This window comes from Triticum urartu, chromosome 1 (assembly GCF_003073215.2).
Source record: "Triticum urartu cultivar G1812 chromosome 1, Tu2.1, whole genome shotgun sequence".
NCBI classification, from domain to species: Eukaryota; Viridiplantae; Streptophyta; class Magnoliopsida; order Poales; family Poaceae; genus Triticum; species Triticum urartu.
Genome location: NC_053022.1, coordinates 9,250,459 through 9,268,801, shown reverse-complemented (window position 1 = coordinate 9,268,801; position 18,343 = coordinate 9,250,459).

Genomic DNA, 18,343 nt, shown 5'->3' with positions numbered 1-18,343 from the left:
CAAACCCTACAAAAAACGATGTCGGCCTCCTACCCCCTCCTGCCGCGCCCCTACCCGACAAACTCTCTCGAGGCCACCTCAAACTCTTGAAGCGTTGTCGAGGCCACCCCAAACCCTAGAGAAGCAGCATCGAGGCCACTAATATGATTCCTTATTTTGATTAGCAAGCTAGTTCTACGTTTGCCACTAATATATCCATCTGTCATGTTTGAATAATAATTGCCATGTTGTAAATATTTGTAGAAACTATGGACACCCCCCGAGACGGAGCAACAGAAGTGGTGTTGGGGGACATAATCGCACAAGGAAGTGATGTCGTCTTCTCGTTTCTCAACGACACCAATGGTTTGGAGGATAGCGTGAAGAAGCAGACTATGATTATGATGGCTCCTTTGACCCAATGCCGGTGCAAGAAGGAGACCGTGATGACGGCTCCGGTGACCCAATGGCGGTGCAAGAAGGAGACCGTGATGACGGCTCCGGTGACCGAACTGAGTCCGGCCAGGTATAGATACTAGTTAAGCCTGTGCTGACTAGCTAATTGATGCATTCATTGTTTTGTTATGTACACATATTAATTAACTCATGTCTTTCATCTTTTTTCTAGCCCTCCGGATCGAGCACAACTTCGGTAAAGAGAAGAGGCCCAAAGAAAAAGTTGCGCTTGGATGAAAGGTTTGAGATCACAGCAATCGCGCGCGATGGCCAACCGATTGAACCCATCCGGACAAAAGATGCATTTTCTGCTCAAGTGCAGGGTTCTTATTAGTGACAAGATACCAATAAGCATCCACCAATGGTATAAGGCTAAGAACGAAGACCCTAAGGTGTCTTATGTCAATGATATGCAGAAAGATGTTCTTTGGACTGAGTTGAAGTCAAATTTCACGCTACCGCCACAGGAGGATCCAGAGAAGCCAGTTAAACAACAATTAATCAAGTCTTTTGCTCTTAAGAAGATGGAAGACCTATTCAGGAGGTGGAAGAATGAGCTGAAAAGGTTTGTCGACAAAGAAGAGACACCATAATTCATCGGCAAATATGAGAAGATCATAGATCACTAGCCCACATTTGTGGCCCACAATACATCGGAAAAAGAGTAAGAAGATGTCGGGGACAAACAAGCAAAATGCTGCGAAGAAGAAGCTTCACCATCGCATGGGGTCAGGTGGCTACCTCAAAGCCCGGCTGTCGGTGTCAAAAACGGCGGATCTCGGGTAGGGGGTCCCGAACAGTGCGTCTAGGCCGGATGGTAACAGGAGACAAGGGACACGATGTTTTTACCCAGGTTCGGGCCCTCTCGATGGAGGTAAAACCCTACTCCTGCTTGATTAATATTGATGATATGGGTAGTACAATAGTAGATCTACCATGAGATCAAGGAGGCTAAACCCTAGAAGCTAGCCTACAGTATGATTTTTGTATGATGGAGTTGTCCTACGGACTAGAACCCTCCGGTTTATATAGACACCGGATAGGGTTAGGGTTACACAGAGTCGGTTACAATGGTAGGAGATCTTGAATATCCGCATCGCCAAGCTTGCCATCCACGCCAAGGAAAGTCCCATCCAAACACGGGACGAAGTCTTCAATCTTGCATCTTCATAGTCCTGGAGTCCGGCTGAAGTTATAGTCCGGCTATCCGAACACCCCCTAATCCAGGACTCCCTCAGTAGCCCCCGAACTAGGCTTCAATGACGACGAGTCTGGCGCGCAGATTGTCTTCGGCATTGCAAGGCGGGTTCTTCTCCAGATTCTGTGTACCTGTAGGAATAATGTCCGATTTTTATAACGTAGCGCTCCTTGGCCTCCACGCCCAATAATAACTGTCTTCCACGTGTCAAATGAATGTGAAAAGTCGGGGTGTTTTTTACATCCACACCCCTAGCCGCGTAAATGAGCCGCCTATTTAAGGGGGTGGGGATTTAGATCCAGACAACACCTTCTCCTCTCCGCGAGTAATCATCAGAGCGCCCCCAGCCAAGGTCCATGGCTAGCTATCGCAGCTCCTCCTCTCGCCCTTCCAGTCCTAAACTTGGAGACTGGGAGAAGTGTTCCATCCCGCACAGCGAGTTAGTGTCGCTTCAGGCCAAGGGATTTCTTCCTCAGGCCTATATGGTCCCGGTCCGAGCCGGACTCGCCACCTACAATGGCGGGAAACAAGCGGAGAGCACCCCCAATCCCTCTAAAGGAGAGCGGGTGTGCCTCATCCCTTATTTAATAAGGGGACTGGGATTTCCAATTCATCCATTTCTCCGTGGGCTTCTGGAGTTCTACGGCCTCCAGCTGCACAATCTCACGCCTGCCTCTATATTGCATATCGCGGGCTTCGTCGCCCTTTGCGAGCTATTTTTGGGTGTTGAGGCTCATTTCGCGCTGTGGAAGAGGATATTCTGCCTGGTGCCCCGTTCTCAAGAGGGGTCCATATACCAAGTGGGCGGAGCCGAGGTATGGCGCATCGCCGGGACCGGATATCTATCCAGAACCCCAAAGAAGGCGTCCGAGGACTGGCCTTCGAAATGGTTTTATATAGATGATGTCCCGCTACCGGATCCTATCCGGGTCGGTCTCCCCGAATTCAACAACACTCCCTTGAAGAAACACTGAAGCTAGCATCCCCGGAGCTCCCAGAGAGAAGGTGACAGGGACGTCCTTTACCTGATGGGCCGGATAAGACTGTTGGCTCATTCCGGACTAACCATGATTTGAGTCATGGCCGCATGCATTATGCGGGGGGTGCAGCCGCTTCAATATAGAGGCCACCCCATGTGGGATTTTAATGGGGAGGATGACGCCACCCGTTACGGTCGTAAAGGGCCGGCCTCAGCTGCCGCTCTAGTAAGGATCTTATCCTCTTTGTACAAGGGAGAAGAGGAGGAATTCCTCCGCGTCAACCCGCAGGGAGGATTTACTATGTACAATCCTCCAAGTTGGGTAAGTGGAAAATCGTGCTTGCCCGTCCGTTTTATATTCCCTTGATTAAATATGTAGTCTAACGACTCCAGCGCAGGAACTGCGTCAGGAGGTAAAGGATATACACAGCCGTCCTCCACAACCCGAGGACCCAGAACGGTCCCTCAATCCAGACTCCGAAGAGGATCCGGATATATCGGTGGAGCTTATTGACGGGGTGTTCCATCAGCTAAGCAAGGACAATACCTTGGTGGCCATTACGGCTGATTACCCAGGGTTAATCCCGGCCTCCCAGGTGACAGAGACCGAAACCTCATTCCTTTGAGAAGGATTCCATTCTCACGTATTTCAGTTTTTCTGATGACAACCATGTTTGACAGGGGAGATTCCCGAGGCGGGAGGCCGAACCTGCGGTGGCTAGCCAACGAGGGGCCGCAGGGCCCCGTGGGGTAAAAAGGAATGTGGTCCGGACTGAGATGTCAGTGCAAAGGTATAGCGCACCCTCCTTTTCCCTGGTGTTGTTCCTTCAGGGCATATTAACGTTCGTGCTATCTTCAGGACGAAGAGACCTCGCCGGACTACATCCGGAGAGGTTGCCAACCGTGCCTCCACCAGCCAAGCTCCAACGCCTGGCCCAGAAGCGGAGGCGAGCACGGGGCGCGCACCGGACGCTCCTCCGACAGAGGAAGCAGACAGGCTGTCTGCCACCAATTCTGAGGTGGAGAGTGCCATGAACCACAGGCGTCGCCGGACAGTTCTTCGCGACGCTTGTTTCTCCCAAGAGGCTTTAGATGCCTTTAATTCGGAAGATGTGTACCTCCGTGCCGCTCAAAATGGTTTAGCCAGAGCCACGGAGCAGTATGTAGAAGACATACGGGTGAGAAAATTTTGGTCAAATATATATATACCAGTAGCCCCTGACACTTGAAACAGTTAGAGTAACTGATTTAAGGATCATTTCTTATGCAGGTTCTTACCGAGAAGAATACCGTACTGTCCCAGGAGCTGAAAGAGTGCAAGGCCCAACTAGAGGCCGCACTAGCCGCGGCAGGGGAGCCCAAAGAGACCCCCTCTGGTAAGATATACTTCGAAAGATTAGTATTTTGCGGCGTGGGTGCGAATTTGACAAATTGTATTGCAGATGGTGCCGGACTCGATCCGGAGAGGCAACAACTCTTACGCCGGCTAAAGGCCGGTGAGAGCGTGCTGACAAAGGTGAGGCAAGAGAAGAATAATCTTCAGGATGCCAACACCAAGCTGGACGTTGAACTTAAAGATGTTCGTGGCCAGCTGTCGGACTCCATTAAGGAGAATCAGCGGCTTCGACGTGGCATATTTAGTAAGTGCTTAAGCGAATCTTTAGAAAAGAGTTCGGCGAGGAAGTCGACAAACAGAGTAATGTATGTAGGTATGCTAACAGGTCGTCCTGCAGAGGAGATGCCAGGTCTACGGGTGACCTTCTTCCCAAGCTTTCGCAACTGCACGAGCGAGTTCGGCAGGCGATGCGAGGTGTTGCCCAAGCCCTATGGCCTTGCCACTCCATGCCCGAGGGCCTTGGAGAGCTTGCGCAGAAGCTTGAGGGAGCTCGGCGGCGCTTCCGGTTGTGGAAGATATCGGCCTGCCGGCAAGGCGCTAGGGAGGCCTGGGCCATGGTGAAGACCCAGTTTACGAGGTTTGACCCAAACCACATGGCCGAGGTCGGACCGGTGGGGCCTGATGGGAAGGAGATCCCTGTAAGCTTAGTATACAGCCAAGTAGAATTGGCCGCAAAGTATTCCCAGCAGGACCGTAAATTAGACATCCTGTTAGATGGAATTGAGGAGGAATACAATCAGTCATAATGACTATGTAATTTAAATTGACATGTGTAATGCCTTCTAGCCGGATTGTAGATCGTTTGTCGTTGCCGACCTTTTCGCTTCAACCTCGGGACCTGACGGTCCAGAGTGTCTACAAATACCATGGCCGTTATATAGGAACCGGGGTATGCATGGAGACCAGGCGTAGGGGTCATTAGTGCTTTATCAGACAAGTGCCCAACTAGTTATGTTATATTACATGGTTAGTAAGAAACATCTTCCAGAGAGAATAGTTCTGTTAGGGGTTCCTTTCGCTGGGAGGCATGCCCTAAAATGCATGTCCGGACTGCGTGAAAAGACGCCGAAAAGCATCTGGGGGCGTATAAAATAAGTAAAAAGATCATCTTTTATTTCACCGACCGAATATTCGCTTAAGAACGCTAGCTTTCGGCTTCACCCAGTCTGAGATACACATCCGGCTGACCCGGCAGTAACAATCGCAGAGGTGCTCCCTTTACCGCCTAGCCGAACAATCGGGAACGTAGGGGTAAGCACAGGAGCCAGGCAACCCAGCTTGGCCAAAACTTAAGTCATATCGATGCATATAATGGTGAAGAAAAAGGTACATGCGGAAGTTTGACACATGTGTTGGGCGTGAAGCCCGTATAAATAAGCTTCTGTTAAAGAAGCCCCCAGGTTTAATGAGCGCGAGTAGCGCGTCACTTGATGAGCCTTTAAGGGCTATGAAAGAAAAGAGGGGAAGGAGAGAAATGTAAGACAGAAAATGTAAAAAATGGACAGAGGAAGGAGACGAACACAGAGTCCGGCGCTAGGCATAGAATCTTCGGAGACGGGCTGCGTTCCATGGGTTCGGCTCGAGTCGGTTATCCGATGCATCTCGCAGGCGGTACGCTCCACCAGTCAGGACTTGGTCAATTATGAAGGGACCTTCCCACTTGGGCTTGAGTTTGTCCTTTTTCTTGTCCGGCAAGCGTAGAACTAGTTCGCCAACATTGTAATTTTTGGCCCGTACTTCTCTGCTTTGATATCTTCGAGCCTGCTGTTGATAGAATGCGGAACGGGCTTTTGCCACATCACGCTCCTCCTCCAAAGCGTCCAAACTATCCTGTCGATCGAGCTCGGCTTCTCTTTCTTCGTACATGCGCACTCGAGGTGAGTCATGAATTATGTCGCAGGGCAGAACTGCCTCTACGCCGTACACCATAAAGAATGGTGTGTATTCGATGGTGCGATTCGGCGTGGTACGCAGCCCCCAGTGTACGGAGTCGAGCTCCTCTAACCAGTGCGTATTAGATTCCTTAAGGTACCGCAATAATCTGGGTTTGATGCCGCTCATAATAAGACTATTTGCACGCTCGACCTGACCGTTAGTTGTGGGTGATAGACGGAAGCACAATCAAGCTTGATGCCCATGTTTTTACACCAGAGTTTTACCTCATCGGCCGTAAAGTTCGTGCCGTTATCAGTGATGATGCTGTGGGGGACGCCGTAACGGTGTACAACCACGGATATGAAGTCTATCACCGGTCCGGATTCGGCCGTCTTAACAGGCTTGGCTTCTATCCATTTGGTGAACTTGTCCACCATGACCAGTAGGTATTTTTTCTTGTGGGTCCCACCTTTAAGGGGTCCGACCATGTCAAGCCCCCAGATCGCAAAAGGCCAGGTAATGGGGATACTTTGGAGTGCGGTGGGTGGCATATGGCTTTGGTTGGCAAAAAGTTGGCAACCAACGCATCGTTGGACTAAGTCCTGAGCGTCTGCCCGGGCCGTCGGCCAATAAAAGCCTGTACGGAAAGCCTTGCTAACAAGGGACTGAGCAGCGGTGTGATGACCACCGAGTCCGGCATGAATTTCGGCCAGAAGGTTCCGTCGTTCCTCTTCGGAGATGCACCTTTGAAGGACTCCGGTAGTGCTTTTCTGGTAAAGCTCTCCCTCATGGACTTTATAGGCTTTAGATCGCTGCACTATGCAGCGTGCCTCATTTTGGTCCTCTGGGAGTTCCTGCCTAGCAAGGTAGGCTAGGAACGGTTCTGTCCACGGGGCGATGACCGCCATTATTACGTGGGCTGAAGGTGTAATTTCGGTGCCAGAGCCTCCAATTATGTCAGATTGTTCGGCGTCGACTGGTGCGGTTGGGTCCGGGCTGTTATCTGCGGGTTCCCCCTCCCATGCTATGGATGGCTTGAACAGTCTTTCCAAGAAGATGTTGGGGGGGGCCGCATCACGTTTTGCACCGATGCGTGCCAGGACATCCGCCGCCTGATTATTTTCCCGGGCTACGTGGTGAAATTCGAGCCCTTCAAACCGAGCTGACATTTTTAGGACGGCATTGCAGTAAGCTGCAATTTTTGGATCCTTGGCGTCGACGTCGCCATTTATTTGGGATATCGCGAGGTTCAAATCCCCGCGTACCTCTAGGCATTGAATGCCCATGGATAATGCCATCCGGAGACCATGTAGAAGGGCCTCATATTCGGCTGCATTGTTGGAGTCCGTGTACACAATTTGGAGTACATATTGGACTATGTCTCCTATGGGGGACGTCAAAACGACCCCAGCCCCCAGTCCGGCCAACATTTTGGAGCCGTCGAAATGCATGATCCAGTTTGAGTATGTGTCGTACTCTTTAGGGTGTTCGGCCTCCGTCCATTTTGCGACGAAGTCGGCCAAAACTTGCGATTTGATAGCTCGCCGTGGCTTATAGGTTATATCGAACGGGAGGAGCTCAATGGCCCATTTTGCGATCGGGCCCATTGCATCACGGTTGTTGATAATATCGTTGAGTGGTACTTCCGAAGCTAGTGTTGGAGCTTCCGGGATGCCATGAATACCGCGTATGCAGTCTTTTGATAATGCGGGTACCGTGATTTGCATGGAGTGAGGACAGTGGACACGTAGTAGACCGGCCTTTGAAGGGGGAATTTGTGTCCGTCCGTTTCCCGCTCGACGACGAGCACTGCGCTGACAACTTGATGGGTTGCTGCAATGTACAATAACATTGGTTCACCGGTGTTTGGCGCGGCCAGGACTGGGTTGTTGCCAATATGGCTTTTATTTCATCGAGTCCGGCCGTGGCGGCATCCGTCCACTCGAAGTGTTCGGTGCACCGAAGGAGGCGATAAAGAGGCAGTGCCTTTTCTCCCAAACGGGAGATGAAGCGGCTTAGAGCCGCCACGCATCCGGTTAATTTTTGTATTTGTTTGAGGTCCTTTAGGACATCCAATTGTGACAAAGCTTGGATCTTGGCTGGATTTGCTTCAATTCCTCTACCGGATACAATGAAGCCCAAGAGCTTTCTGGCTGGAACGCCGAAAACGCATTTCTCCGGGTTGAGCTTGATGTCGTATTTTCGGAGGTTATCGAATGTAAGCCTCAAGTCGTCTACTAGAGATTCGACATGTCTTGATTTGACAACCACGTCATCCACATATGCCTCCACTGTTTTGCCGATCTGGTTTGCCAGACATGTTTGGATCATGCGCTGATATGTTGCGCCGGCGTTTTTCAGCCCGAAGGGCATTGTGTTGAAGCAGAATGGGCCGTATGGTGTGATGAATGTTGTTGCGGCTTGGTCTATTTCTGCCATCTTTATTTGATGGTAACCGGAGTATGCGTCGAGGAAACACAACGAATCGTGTCCTGCAGTGGCATCGATAATTTGATCAATACGGGGGAGGGGGATGGGATCCTTTGGGCAAGCCTTGTTAAGGTCTTTAAAATCGACACACAGGCGCCAGGATTTGTCCTTCTTTGGTACCATCACCAGGTTTGCTAGCCAGTCTGGATGTTTTATGTCTCTAATGAATCCGGCCTCCAATAACTTGGCTAGCTCCTCTCCCATAGCCTGTCTCTTCGGTTCGGAAAAACGCCGAAGGGCTTGTTTGACAGGTTTGAATCCTTTCAGGATATTTAAGCTGTGTTCGGCCAGCCTGCGTGGGATTCCTGGCATGTTTGAAGGGTGCCAGGCAAAAATGTCCCAGTTCTCTCGTAGGAACTCTCGCAGTGTGGTGTCTACATCAGGGTTCAGTCATGCCCCGATGGAAGCTGTTTTATTGGGGTCCGTTGGATGAACCTGGAATTTGACTATTTCGTCCGCTGTCTTAAAGGATGTGGACTTGGATCTCTTATCGAGTATCACATCATCCCTATTAACTGTGGAGCGCAGCGCAGTCAGTTCCTCAACTGCTAAGGATTCGGGTAGTGCCTCAAGGGCCAATGCGGCCGTCTTGTTTTCGGCGCGGATTGCTATGTCGGGATCACTAGCGAGAGTGATAATTCCGTTCGGCCCAGGCATCTTGAGCTTCATGTGCCCGTAATGGGGTATTGCTTGGAAGATTGTAAATGCCTCCCGCCCTAGTATAGCGTGGTATCCGCTATTGAACGGGGCCACCTGGAATGTGACCTCTTCGGACCTATAATTATCCGGCGTGCCGAACACCACATCCAGTGTGATTTTTCCTGTACAGTGCGCTTCCCGACTAGGGATTATTCCTCTAAAGGTTGTGCTGCTTTGCTCGATGCGGTTCCAGCCTATTTCCATTTTTTGGAGGGTTTCCTCATAAATGAGGTTCAATCCGCTGCCTCCATCCATGAGTACCTTGGTGAGGCGAAAGCCGTCCACTATTGGACTGAGGACTAGTGCGGCTGGTGCTCGGGCTGTTCGGAATTTAGGTTCATCACTTGCACTGAAGGTAATAGCTGTGTCGCTCCATGGGTTTATCGTTGCTACTTGATAGACTTCGGCAAGGCTTCGGAGTGTTCTTTTTCGCATATTGTTTGATGCAAAAGTCTCGAAGACTGTGAGAACGGTACTGGTGTCCTCGGGGTGGCTTTCTGCGGCCTCCGAAATTAAGAGATCCTCGCCAATTTTGGCCACCAGCCGGAGTATCCAACATGCTCTAAGGCTATGAGTTGGTGTGGCGTCCTCTGTACTGTGGATTTTACAGGGTCCATCAAGCCACCTTTCCCGTATGGTTCCATGCCCTGTAGAGGGTTTTGGCTTTTTGGTATTTAACCCGGGTGTCTTACGATGATGCACCCTCTTAGTTCGGACGGGATTGCTATTCAAGGCCGGATTATCCCAATATTTTATTTCGGTTTTCCGGGTGCTTTCCATCGCACAGTACTTTTGTACTATGGACGCCAAGTCAACGAAGCGTGTAATATCATGACGACTTATGGCGTTAAGGATTCCCTCGTACGCGCAATTACTACAGAAGATTGAAATTGCGTCTCCCTCGCGGCAATCCTTTATCATGTTCATAACCAGGAGGAATCTGGCCCAGTAATGATGTACTGTTTCCTCGGGCTTTTGCCTGATTTGGGAAAGATCGCTTATGTTCGGGCGGGCGGGTGGCGTTGAATCTAAAACCTCACCCAATCTAAGATTTGGAGGCCGAAGAGCTTCCGAACTCTGAAGTTCGGACTCTTGGATGTTGTCCAATGATTCTAGCCAGCTGCCTGATTCTAAGCTCAGGTCTTGAGTTACATCCTCCCCTCCGCGGCTATCCGGCTTGGAGGGGTCGGGAATTCGGACGTAGCTAGTCTTTAAAATAGATGAAGGGTCGCTGAACTGCACCTCTACCATGGCAACATGGTGGGTGACTTGGGGAGAGTTAATTTCTCTTAGATCGGGTTTAAGCCCAACCTGGTCATAATCCGTAGCGACCCCTAGGGCGGCGATGCGATCCAAGAGCTCGTTTACAGAAGAGAGCTCCGTCGGATCTAGCTGCTCAACAAGCTCCGAGCTGACGTGAAGGTTGCTTTCGATGACCTGAGAGGTCACCGTCGGCGCAACGGCCGAACAGGCGGTCATGTGAAAACCACCTAGCCGGAGGGTTTGGCCGACAGCCAAGGCTCCCTTAGTAACGGAGCCGTCTTTAAATACGGGAAGAGGCATCCTCCCTGATTGCGACGACACAGTGGAACTATCAATGAAAGCACCAATGTCGGTGTCAAAACCGGCGGATCTCGGGTAGGGGGTCCCGAACTGTGCGTCTAGGCCGGATGGTAACAGGAGACAAGGGACACGTTGTTTTTACCCAGGTTCGGGCCCTCTCCATGGAGGTAAAACCCTACTCCTGCTTGATTAATATTGATGATATAGGTAGTACAAGAGTAGATCTACCACGAGATCAAGGAGGCTAAACCCTAGAAGCTAGCCTATGGTACGATTGTTGTGTGATGGAGTTGTCCTACGGAGTAGAACCGTCCGGTTTGTATAGACACCGGATAGGGTTAGGGTTACACAGAGTCGGTTACAATGGTAGGAGATCTTGAATATCCGGATCGCCAAGCTTGCCTTCCACGCCAAGGAAAGTCCCATCCGAACACGGGACGAAGTCTTCAATCTTGTATCTTCATAGTCCTGGAGTCCGGCTGAAGGTATAGTCCGGCTATCCGAACACCCCCTAATCCAGGACTCCCTCACTCTTCAATACCATCTAATAGGCTGTCTAGTTTACAGGCCTGCTGGGAATACTTTGCGGCCAATTCTGCTTGGCCGTATACTAAGCTTACAGGGATCTCCTTCCCATCGGGCCCCACAGGTCCGACCTCGGCCATGTGGTTTGGGTCAGCCTTCGTGTACCGCGTCTTAACCATGGCCCAGGCCTCCCTAGCGCCTTGACGGCAGGCCGATATGTTCCACAATCGGAAGTGCCGCCGCGCTCCTTTCAGCTTCTCTGCAAGCTCTCCAAGGCCTTCGGGCATGGAGATGGATGGCCACAAGGCCTGGGCGACACCTTGCATCACCCGTCGAACTCGCTTGTGCAGTTGCGAGAGCTCGGGACGAAGGTCACCCGTAGAACCGGGCATCTCCTCTGCAGGACGACCTATTAGCATACCTACAGACATTACTCTGTTAGTCGACTTCCTCGCCGAACTCCTTTTTCAAAGTTCGTTTAAGCACTTACTAAATATGCCGCGTCGAAGCCGCTGATTCTCCTTAGCGGAGTCAGACAGTTGGGCACGAACATCTTTCAGTTCAACGCCCAGCTTGGTGTTGGCATCCTGGAGATCATTCTTCTCCCGCCTCACCTTTGTCAGCACGCTCTCACCAGCCTTTAGCTGGCGTAGGAGTTGTTGCTTTTCCGGATCTAATCCGGCGCCATCTGCAATTTCATTTGTCAGATTTGCACACACGCCACACTTCACACAATACTTATCTTTTTGAAGAATATACTACCAGAGGGGGTCTCCTTGGGCTCCCCTGTCACGGCTAGTGCGGCCTCAAGTTGGGTTTTGCACTCTTCCAGCTCCTGGGACAGTTGGGTATTCTTCTCTAAAAGAACTTGCATATTACATGATCCTTAAATCAGGTATTCTAACTGTTTCAAGTCTCGGGGGCTACTGATATATATAACCATCAAATTTTCTTACCCGTATGTCTTTCGCATACTGCTCCGTGGCTCTGGCTAGACCATTTTGAGCGGCACGGAGGTACGCGTCTCCCGAATTGAAGGCATCCAGTGCCTCTGGGGAGAAACAAGCGTCGTGAAGAACTGTCCGGCGACGCCTGTGGTTCATGGCACTCTCCACCTCGGAATTGGTGGCAGACAGCCTGTCCGCATCCTCTGTTGGGGGAGCGTCCGGCGCGCGCCTCGTGTTCGCCTCCGCCTCCGGACCAGGCTTTGGAGCCTGGCTGGTGGAGGCGCGATTGGCAGCCTCTCCGGATATAGTCTGGCGAGGTCTCTTTGTCCTGAAGAGAGCACGAGTGTTAACATGCCTTGAAGGAATAACATCAGGGGATGAGATGGCGCGTTATACCTTTGCGCCGGCGCCTCAGTCCAGACCGCACTTCTTTTCAGCCCCTGGGGCCTTGCGGCCCCTCGTTGGCTAGTCGCTGCAGGCTCGGCCTCCCGCCTCAAGGACCTCCTCTGCAAAACGCGGTTGTTATACGGTAATCGAAAATACGCGAGGACGGGTCCCTTTTCGAAGTGCTGGGATTTCGGTCTCAGTTACCTGGGAGGCTGGGAGTAGCCCTGGGTAATCGACCGTAATGGCCACCAAGGCGTTGTCCTTGCTCAATTGATGAAACACCCCGTCAATTAGCTCCACAGATATGTCCGGATCCTCTTGGGAAGCCGGGTCGAGGGACCGTCCCGGATCCTCGGGTTGTGGAGGGGGGCTGTTTATTTCTTTAACAGCCTGGCGCAGTTCCTGCGTTGAAGTCGTTAGACTATATATTTGATAATGGGAATACAAAATGGATCGACAAGTAAAAGTGTCCACTTACCCAGCTTGGAGGATTATACATTGTAAATCCACCCTGAGGGTTGACGCGGAGAAATTCCTCCTCTTCTCCCTTGTACAAAGCGGACAAGATCTTTATTAGAGCGGCAGCCGAGTCCGGCCCCTTACGTCCGTGACGGGTGGCATCGTCCTCCCCGTTGAAATCCCACATGGGGTGGCCTCTATATTTAAGCGGCTGCACCCCCCGCATGATGCATATGGCCATGACTCCGATCATGGTTAGTCCGGAATGAGCTAATCATCTTATCCGGCCCATCAAGTAAAGGACGTCCTTGTCACTTACCCTCTGAGGGCTCCGTGGACGCCAGCTTAGGCGCTTCTTCAGGGGAGCATTGTCGAACTCAGGGAGGCCGATCCAAATAGGATCCAGCAACGGGACGTCCTCTATATAAAACCATTCCGAAGGCCAATTCTCGGACGCCTTCTTTGGGGTTCCGGATAAATATCCGGTCCCGGCGATGCGCCATAATTCGGCTCCGCCCACTTGATATATTGACCCCTCCTGAGAGCGGGGCACCAGGCAGAATGGCCTCTTCCACAACGCAAAATGAGCCTCAACACCCAAAAACAGCTCGCAAAGGGCTACGAAGCCCGCGATATGCAATATGGAGGCAGGCGTGAGGTTGTGCAGCTGGAGGCCATAGAACTCCAGGAGCCCCCAGAGAAACGGATGAATTGGAAATACGAGTCCTCTTATTAAATAAGGGACAAGGCATACCCGCTCTCCTTTGGAGGGATTGGGGGCGCTTTCCGCTTGCTCTCCGCCATTATAGGTGGCAACTCCGGCTCGAACCGGGACCATATAGGCCGGGGGGAGGAATCCCTTCGTCTGAAGCGACGCTAGCTCGCTGTGCGGGATGGAGCATCTCTCCCAATCTCCAGGCTGAGGGTTGGAAGGGAGAGAGGAGGAGCTGCAACGGCTGGCCATGGTGGAATGGACCTTTGTCGGATGCGCTCTGATGAATACTCGCGGAGGGTGGAAGGTGTGGTTTGGATCTAAATCCTCGTCCCTTTAAATAAGCGGCTCATTTACGCGGCTAGGGGTGTGAATGTAAAAACACCCAGACTTTTCGTATTCATTTGACACATGGGAGACGACCATTATTGGGCGTAGAAGCCAAGGAGCGCTACATTTGCAAAAAACCAGACATTACTCAACAGGTACACGGAATTTGGAGGAGAACCCGCCTTGCAATGCCGAAGACAATCTGCGCGCAGGACTCGTCGTCATTGAAGCCTAGTTCGGGGGCTACGGAGGGAGTCCTGGATTAGGGGGTGTCCGGATAGCCGGACTATCCTTACTAGGGAAAAGCCTATACACAGAATCTTACCAGCAGCGCGCTTTAAAATCAGGCGCTGCTGCTAAGTAGCAGTAGCGCGGGTTTTTAAACCTCGCTACTACTAAGCTGATAGCAGTAGCGCTGGTTTTTAACCCTCGCTACTACTAAGCGGTTTCTACCGTGCCCCCCGGGACATGCCATAGTAGTAGCACGGGTTTTTAACCCTCGCTACTACTAACTTGATAGTAGTAGCGGTGGTTTTTACCCCTCGCTACTACTAGCGGTCTCTACCGTGCCCCTAGGCCATGCCATAGTAGTAGCGAGGGTTATAAACCCGCGCTACTACTAAGTTTTTACCCCTCGCTACTACTAAGAGGTCTCAACCGTGCCCCTCCGGGACATGCCATAGTATTAGCGAGGGGTAAAATCCCTCGCTACTACTAAAGGTCCCGTTTTGAAACTCTACCCCCCCCTGTGGATCGCCTTTTCGGTTTTGTAAAAAGGAAAAGAAAATGATAAAAACTTCAAAAATTAAAATCCTTCGAGATGTGGTTATGTTACTACATCTACTAGTTAGGAAAATTTAAAAACTTAAATTTGGACATGTTTTGCAAAAAGTGTAGGGAAAATGTAAAACGGCAATAACTTTTGCATACGATGTTAGAAAAAAACGTATAATATATCAAAATGTTTCAAAAATTAAAATCCTTCGAGATGTAGTTATGTTCTTACATCTACTAGTTAGGAAAATTTAAAAACTTAAATTTGGACATGTTTTGCAAAAAGTGTAGGGAAAATGTAAAACGGCTATAACTTTTGCATACGATGTCAGAAAAAAACGTATAATATATCAAAATGGTCAGCACGAAAATCCGCATACGATGGAGATCGCCTACAGCTTGTTTGCAAATTTTTAGAATCCTCAAATTCTAAAAGGAAAAAAAGTTATGCTCAAATTTCAGTTTTTTTTTAATTTTGGTCAAATCTGGTCAAACTGTGGTCAAACTACTTATTCAAGACGTATTAGTGTTACTAAATATTTATTCAAGAATATTAGTGTTACTAAATAATTATTTCAGTTTTTTGGAATTTTGGTCAAATCTGGTCAAATTGTGGTCAAACTTTGGTCAAAATGTGGTCAAACTTTGGTCAAAATGTGGTCAAACTCCTTATTCAAGAAATATTAGTATTACTAAATAATTATTGTGGTTTAGAACAATAGTTTTAAACTCAAACAGCGAAATGTGTGACTTCATGCTCAAGCTAAACTCCTAAGGGTTAACCTGATTGACATCTTACTATTGTCAGGAAAACAACAAGTGCAGACTTGGAATCGAGGGAGAATAGAACCCGGAAGTTAAGCATGCTCAGGCTGGAGTAGTGAGAGGATGGGTGACCGTCCGGGAAGTTAGATGATTTGGAATGATGAGGCGTGATTAGAGATTAGATTGAGCAGCGATGAGGGTGATTAGAGATCAGAGGTTAAAATAATTCAGAAATTTAAAAATTCGGGCAAAAAATTCGAAAAAAAATTTTGCGGGTTAGTTGTACCGCGGGTTTTTACCCACGCTACTATAGTTGTACCGCGTTGCTAATAGGCCCGAAACCCGCGCTGCTGCTAGGCTTTTCCCTAGTAGTGTATACCTTCAGCCGGACTCTTGGACTATGAAGATACAAGATTGAAGACTTCATCCCGTGTCCGAAAGGGACTTTCCTTGGCGTGGAAGGCAAGCCTGGCGATGCGGATATGTAGATCTCCTACCATTGTAACCGACTCTGTGTAACCCTAGCCCTCTCCGGTGTCTATATAAACCGGAGGGTTTTAGTCCGTAGGACACAACAACAATCATACCATAGGCTAGCTTCTAGGGTTTAGCCTCCTTGATCTCGTGGTAGATCTACTCTTGTACTACCCATATCATCAATATTAATCAAGCAGGAGTAGGGTTTTACCTCCATCGAGAGGGCCCGAACCTGGGTAAAAACGTCGTGTCCCTTGTCTCCTGTTACCATCCGCCTAGACGCACAGTTCGGGACCCCCCACCCGAGATCCGCCGGTTTTGACACCGACACCAGCAGTCAAGTCAAGCAATGCTACTACTAAAGTGATGCCACATTTAACTAATGCCGCTCTCAGTCTAATGCCACCCATAAATTTAAGCAATGCCATTTAATGTCACTGGATTATTTCAGGGTTAGCTGTTGATTGTGGATGTATTAAAGATTTTTCAGCTATAAGGCATTCTAATGCTGTTGCACAGCCAGTATACCAACGATGAAACTTGTTACTCCCGTCAGATTTTTGCACTGTTAATGCTTATAGATTACATACCTCACTTTCATGAGATAAGTTAATTTTTTTGTACAGTGTCACCAAAATGCCAAGGCGCTGATATCATTTTATTTTGGTTAAACTGCACAGACAATTATGAAGACAAGAGGAAAGTTCAAGAGTGGGCACCTCCTCCTCCGGCTATTCTCTTGAGGAGGTATGTATGTTTGTCTCTAATGCCTGTCGACTACATACCTGACATCATGATGTAATGTTAAGTCATTTCCTTTTGTACAGTGTCACTGAATTGTCAAGGCGGTGATGGCATTTTATTTTAGTAGAACTGCACAAAATTTGCCTAAAAGAAGAGGAAAGGTTAGGAATGGCTCACTTTTCCAGAAAAAACTATGTATGCCTTCCTCACATCAGTCACTGTTGCTTTATTTATTCCTTCAAACAAGTGGTTAGAAACAGTCTTGCTACCTTTTCCCATTAAGAAATTGGAATGCTTATATTTGTGAGTATATGCTTCAACTAGTGCCATTTTTAGAGTAATCACACTTTTAATATCTATGCAAACAGGGATGCTCGATTTTAGTGGAACTGCACAAAAGGTCCAACTGGTTCAACATTAGGAGCACGTTTTTTTCCCAACCTTTATATCCAATTGGTGGCACTATGAGCTGCTCATTACGAAGGTACATGGTTTGCTACTATCTTGCTACTCTTTTTGTACTGTCATTAGATAGTAATACTAGTGGTTTGCATGTGAATTTATTGGCAGGGTGGACCTACATTGGAGGTGCATCATAGGATTCAATGATTGGATGCTCAATTTCAGTTGTATCGATTTCACCTCTTCCATCACTGCGAACATGGATATCCTTGGTTTGATGAAGAATAGGTGCTATATTTCTACTTTGAACCAGCAAATCAATTCAGTATGAAATTGTCCAGGGCAAAACATAACTGTATCAAATTGTCCAGTGCTGAACATGACAGATGCTAAGCGGAAGAGACATGTTTAAACCGAAAATACAAGGTGTGGTATATGTTTACTAGCTGCTTGATATTTGTGCAGACAGAGATGCCTGCCCGTTGCTATTTGGCAAACAAACAAAGTGCCCGCAATTTTGGTTGAACTGCACCAGAGAATAGTATAGTCACTGCATGCAGTGCCATTTGAAAATAGACACAGAAAGATTGGATATTCACTTCATGGACTGCAGAAAAGTAGTACTGTACTATTTATTGGCCAACACTAGGTGCTTCATTGCTTTGGTCTGATTATACAATGGGCATCATTTTGCCTAAGTTAAAGTTTGTTTTCCGAAAATAGTCTCGCAGTTTGATCGAGGGAAGACCAAATCATATTGCAGTGCTTCTTCCTCCATCATGTCTGGTTCATTCTCATGGTTCCAGCTGTTGGTGAAACCACTTACGTTTGCAAGAGGAATTGTAGACTTCACAAACAAATTTTTCTTTCAGTCTGTACTGAATGTTGGCCAGTAGAAGCATCCATGTTAGTAGGAAGAGCAGATGTTTTTTCTAGATCTTTGCTTTTGGAGCTACATATTTGTATATGATCTGTGAGTCATTGAGATGCATTAACATGTTGATCTTATGTATGGGAATCGTACTAGTTAGTTTTAGTTGCGACGCAAGATCCGAAGTGGTTGATCTTTGCTTTTGGAGCTACATATTTGTATATGATCTGTGAATCATTGAGATGCATTAATAGTTACTTATTTCTGTTCGCTCAGTGTTTACAAGTTACTGATCGATCACTAGCTAGCCTACAA